Source organism: Trichosurus vulpecula, chromosome 2 (assembly GCF_011100635.1).
Source record: "Trichosurus vulpecula isolate mTriVul1 chromosome 2, mTriVul1.pri, whole genome shotgun sequence".
Taxonomy (NCBI): domain Eukaryota; kingdom Metazoa; phylum Chordata; class Mammalia; order Diprotodontia; family Phalangeridae; genus Trichosurus; species Trichosurus vulpecula.
Window position 1 is genome coordinate 68,747,463 of NC_050574.1, and position 5,984 is coordinate 68,753,446.

The 5,984-nt window shown below is 45.1% G+C and overlaps 1 pseudogene; it reads right to left on the minus strand.

Moving 5' to 3' along the window:
- Window positions 1–4,445: 4,445 nt before the first annotated feature.
- Window positions 4,446–4,901, minus strand: LOC118839357 (annotated as a pseudogene).
- Window positions 4,902–5,984: the final 1,083 nt, after the last annotated feature.

The window sequence follows — 5,984 nt, forward strand, 5'->3', positions numbered from 1 at the left end:
GGAGAAGGAGTAAAGGAAGCTGAGTGGTGTGGTGGTCTTAGAGTAGGGAGATCTGGGTTCAAATCCTGTATTAGAAACTTACCAGCTGTGTGATGATGCTGGGTACATCACATGACCTCTCTCCACCTCAGTTCCCTCTCCTCTAAAATGGAGAGAAGAAATAGCCTCTACCTCCCAGGGTTGTTATGAGGATCAAATGAGATAACATGTAAAAATCTTTGCCAACCCAAAAGTACTATATAAATACCAATTGTCCTTGTCATGGTGGTTGTTAGCTGGGCCAGGATTCAAACTCAGATCCTTTGCCTCCAAATCAGCATTCTTCCCATATACCATGCAGCCTCCCCCGCCCTCCCTGCACCCTAGACTGAGGAGATTGAAGATCAGATCTTGGCAGATCAGACCCTTGACTATTAGACTGAAGCTGTAGCACCTTCCAGCAGTGCTTGGTATCTTAATGCTGGAGCAGCCCAGACTCTGACCCAGGATCTATCCACAGACATAATGGGAGAACATAGAGCTGCCCCAAAGGCTCCTGACTGCCTTCCTCAGAGGATCAGAAGCCAAGATTATTCAAAAGAAACACAGAGGGAAATGGGAGGTATATTCTGGATCCCCCCCCTTCCCCCACCCAGACAGGCTGGGGAGGTGCAAATTTACTTGATACTTCCCTGGGTCCATGGTCACTCACATGTTCTCCCACACAAAATAAGCCAGTCTGGCAGTTGAAACCCAGCTCCCATGCAGCTCCAACTTAGCTGAAATCCTTCTCCAGGTTATGGCCCCAACTGAATTTCTCTGTCAAACTGTTGCTAACAGCACCAACTCTCCTATCAGGTCTGTGACCCTCAGCAAGTAGAATTTAGATGTGGGGTAGAGCTTAGAGAATGCCTGGTCAAGCCTGTCCTTTTGTCCAAGGAAGGAACTAAGACCTAAAGAAAAAAAATGACTTACCCAATGAAATGACTAACCCTCAAAACAGTAAGGAAGTAGACAAGGCAATATTTGAACTCAGATCATCTGATGTCATATCCAGGGATTTATTTCCATGGTTGAATTTTCTCGTTTGAAAAATGAGGCTATCTACGTGCAATGAAGTGGCATAGTAGATAGAGTATTAGATTGGGGCCTCACATACTTAATTAGCTCTGTGACTCTAGGCAAGTCACTTAACCTCCTGTGCCTCTGTTTTCTCATCTGTAAAATGAGGATAACAGCACCTCCCTCCTTGAGCTGTTGTGAGAATAAAATGAGATAATATTTATGAAATACTTTGCTAACCTTAAAGTGTGATATTGATGCTAGCCACTATTGTTATTGGGCAGTTAGGTGGTGCCATAGCGCACAGAGCGCTGGGTCTGGAGTCAGGAAGGACTCATCTTCCTGAGTTCAAATCTGGCCTCAGATACTAGCTGGGTGACCTTAAGCAAGTCATTTAACCCTGTTTGCCTCAGTTTCCTCATCTGTAAAATGGGCTGGAACAGGAAAAGGCAAATCATGCAGTATCTTTGCCAAGAATATCCCAAATGGAGTCACAAAGAGTCAGGCACAACCGAACAACAAGAGAAAAATTATTGCCGACCTCTGTGCTACTATAATATCATACTTTTATTAAGATGTTTTGAAAAAGCAAAAAGGAACCTAAGAAAGGAAGGTAGTCGAGAGCAGTGTACATTTGAGGCAGATAATATTGGGATTGGGAAAAAGTATTGGGCAGGTACTTTAACTTCAGTTACAGTAACTGAATTTACTCTCTAGTCAACTAAATAGCAACTGTAACTTCTTCTATCTAGGGTCTACCAAGTAATTTGTTTGGTTGGATTCCTCGGGGAGAAGAAGGGGGTGGCGTTTGAGTATCTAGGGTCTACCAGATAATTTGTTTGGTTGGATTCCTCGGGGAGAAGAAGGGGGTGGCGTTTGAGTATCTAGGGTCTACCAAATAATTTGTTTGGTTGGATTCCTCAGGGAGAAGAAGGGGATGGCATTTGAGTATCTAGGGTCTACCAAATAATTTGTTTGGTTGAATTTTTGGGGGGGTGAGGGGTGGCGTTTGAGACATAATTTGCTCATTTTGAGGAATTCGTGGTACCTTCCCCATTGTAGACCGGCCACTCATCTGAGTCTTGATTGCCTGTAGCATTAAGAAATTAATGATTTACCCATGTTCTCACAGCTATTATGTATCCCACCTTGTCCTGACTCCAAGACCGGCCCTGTTTCCACTGAATCAGACTGTCTTTCAGTGGGCTGTTACTCTCTGAAAAATGGAGGTGCCAATGACAGAGGGGGAATCCTGACTTAAGAGTCTAGGTGTGGTTCAGGGATGTGTATTTTTCTCATTGGAATAAGAGATTGGAATCCCATACCAGTCTCGAAGCCTTGGACGAGCTTGGAGTTTAGAAGGCTGAGCTTGGGTGCTCCCAGAACCTTCAGAGGGGGAGCCCTTCTGTCTAAACTAATGATCCTGCCTCAACCCCCACCCACAGAGTGAGGGGAATTGGCTGCCTTTGTGGACTTTCCCAAAGGCTGAGGAAGGAATGTGCAGCGGAGGCAGAATTCTTTTTTCGTCCCCCGAGGTCATCCCTCGATCACCAATGACTCTTGAGTGTGAGGAGTAAAAAGCATTTGGGGCGGGAGGGGGGCTGGCAGGGAGAGGGGGAGAAGGAGAATTGGCAGAAACTGCCCGCTTACAAGGCAGCTCAGTGTAGTAGATTTAAAATCAGAGATGCCCAGGTTCAAGTCTGTGGCTGTTTTCTATCTGTGTGACCTCAGGGAGGGGATTTTATTTCTTTGAACCTGCTTCCTTGTGCCTAAGACTGGGATTAGTGGCAGAAAGTGCGGTGGATCAAAGAGAGGTTTAGCATAGAAAGACCTGGATTCCACTCCTGCCTGTGATGCATAGTTGCTGTGTGACTATGGGCTAATCACTTAACCTCTCAGTGACTGAGACATCCCTGTAAAATAGCTTGGTGCATGGGGAAGATTTAGAGTTGGCAGATTGGTGTTCAAATCTCACCTCTGCTATTTACTACCTATGTGTCCTTAGGGGAGTCATTTATTCTCTTTAGGCCTCAATTTTCTCATCTTCAAAATGGGAAGATTAGACTAGATCTGAGGTCTTCCAGTTCTAAGTCTATGATTCTAAGCGAGCTGCTGAATTGCATTAGGGAAAGAGTTCCCTCTGTACTAGGAGATGCCCCCCGCCCCAGTGATGAAAATTTCTGTACTCTCCAAGAAAATGGGCATGTCAGAGTTTATAGTCATAGGGCCATTGTGAGAAAAATGATTTGCAAATCTTAAGTTGTTATGGAAAGGTGCTTTGGTATTTCTTTTTAAGATTTCTTTTAATTCTTTTTCTTTTAATCTTTATTATTTTATTTCTATTTTATTAACAAAAATCTATTCTCTCTCTCTCTCTCTCTCTCTCTCTCTCTCTATCTATCTATCTATCTATCTTTCTCTCTTTCTCCCTCTCTCCCCTACTGCCCCTTCCCTAACATTAGGGGAAAAAGAAAAGCAAAGCCAAACACTTGTAAGAAATATGCAAAGTCAAGTAAAACAAATTCCCACATTGCCTGTATCCCTAGAATATGTATCTCAATCTATACCCTGGGTCCATCCTCTCTCTATCAAGAATCTGAGAGCTGGAAGGACCTCAGTGGCCATCTCATCCAACCCACAGCTCAAAGGAATTGCCACCATCATATACCCGACAAATGGTCATCATCCGGACTCTGCTTGCAGATCTCTAAGGAGAGGGAGCCCAGCACCCCCAGAGGCAGCCCAGTCTGCTTTTGAATAGCTCTTCCTGACATCAAGCCTAATTGACCTCTTCCCAGTTATTACTATCAAGGAATCTTGGCCTCTCTTCCCTTCTTTTCTGAAACAACTCATTGACCAGGGATGGAACTTGGGCATAGGAAGAGGGGAAGGAAAGGCTCCAGGCTTCCTATTGTACCAGATGCTGCACTAAGCACTTTGTCCAAATATTTCATTTGATCGTCACAACAGCCCTGTCGAGTGAGTGCTAGTATTATTCCTATTTTACAGCTGAGGAAACTGAGGCAAACAGAGTTAAGTCACTTGCTCAGGATCACACAGCTAGTAAGAGTCTGTGGTCACATCTGAACTCAGTTCTTCTTGACTCCAAGCCTGGTGCTCTATCCACTGCACCATCAGCTGCTCTTAGACATAGGATCATAGAGCTAGACCTGGAAGGGAACTCGGAGGGAACTCACCAACACAATCCCCTCATTTTAAAGAGGAAGAAACGGAGAGAGCCCAGAGAGGGGAACTGACTTAGCCAACATCATCAGGTACTAAACAGTGAGAACAGAATTTGAACTCAGAGCCTCTGACTCCTCCCCACCACACCATGCTAGTTACACAGATTGTTTTTTTTTCAGTTAGATGTGACTTTATTATTTTAGTACACAAACCAAAAATTAAGCAACCAGAGCAGAGGCTGTGGATGATTCATATTTCCAATTGGGTGGGAGCACTCTCTTGGTCTTGTAGTACGGAGCCAGCAGATGAATTCGGCTCTTGTTCAGAATCAAATGGAATTTAGAATGCTTATGCTTTCTGTTTCTCTCAAGATGCTTTCAGACAGCAACAGCTTTCTTGATCAAGTGATAAAGATCTTCAGGAAGATCAGGGGCAAGTCCCTTGGACTTTAGAATTCTCAAAATTTTGTTGCCAATTACAAAGCGTACTTGTGCCACGCCATGAGAATCCCTCAGGATCACACCGATCTGGGAGGGCGTCAGGCCCGTCTTAGCCAGCTTGTAGATCTGCTCCTTCATGTCATCTGAGGTGGACTTCAGCCACATGGGCACGCTGTGGCCGTATGGCAGAGCTGACTGGGACAACCCCTTCCTGGGAGTGCGCATGCGACCCATGATGGCGACGATCTGGCAGAGAAAGAGAGCTACACAGATTGTTAAAGTGTAGGAGAAAGATTCAAGTCCAAGGTTCCATATGTTCATATACATACCGACCTATGTGCTTTAGTGCTATACTGCTTTAGAGACATTACATTCCGAGATGTAGCGCAACTGTTAAAATCCTCACTTCATAGGTAAAGAAACTGTTTTGCCCAAGATCAGCCAGCTAGTAAGTCTGGATTCTAATCCTTCCCAGCTCCATGACCTTTGAAAACTCACTTTCTCTCTCTGATACTTAGCAACCAATATTGTAAACTGAGAGGTTTAGAGTTCTTTTCTCTACTAACATGCCATGTTTTAAGGATGCTGCCACCTCTCATCATCTGTGTTCTAAGATGCTTTCCTAGCTCTTATGTAGTATTCTGAAGCACCCTCCCAGCTCTGACATTCTGTGTTCTAAGGCCCCTCCCAGCTCTGACATCCTGTGTTCTAAGGCCCCTCCCAGCTCTGTCATTCTCTGTTCTAAGGGCCCTCCCAGCTCTGACATTCTGTGTTCTAAGGCCACCCCCCAGCTCTGGCATTCTGACTTCTAAGGCCCCTTCCAGCTCAGACATTCTGGGTTCTAAGGGCCCTCCCAGCTCTGATACTCTCTGTTCTAAGGCCCCTCCCAGCTCTGACATCCTGTGTTCTAAGGGCCCTCCCAGCTCTGACATTCTCTGTTCTGGGTTCTAAAGGCCTTCCTAGCTCTGACATTCTGTGTTCTAAGGCCCCTCCCAGCTCTGACATTCTGTGTTCTAAGGCACCTTCCAGCTCTGACATTCTGTGTTCTGGGTTCTAAGGCCCCTCCCAGATCTGATATTCTATGTTCTAGGTTCTAAGGTCCCTCCCAGCTCTAACATTCTCTCTTCTAAGGCCCTTTTCTACTCTGACCCTCAGTGCTCTGAGATACCTTCCAACTTTACTATTCACATTTCAGGGAAACTCTTAAGAGTTTCTGAGCCATTCTGAGAAATGGCTTCTGAAAAGTCGGCCATCCAGGTTACATAAACTGTATCAGGTTTACTGCCTAGCAGAGTGGGATTCCTGTTCTGCCCAGTT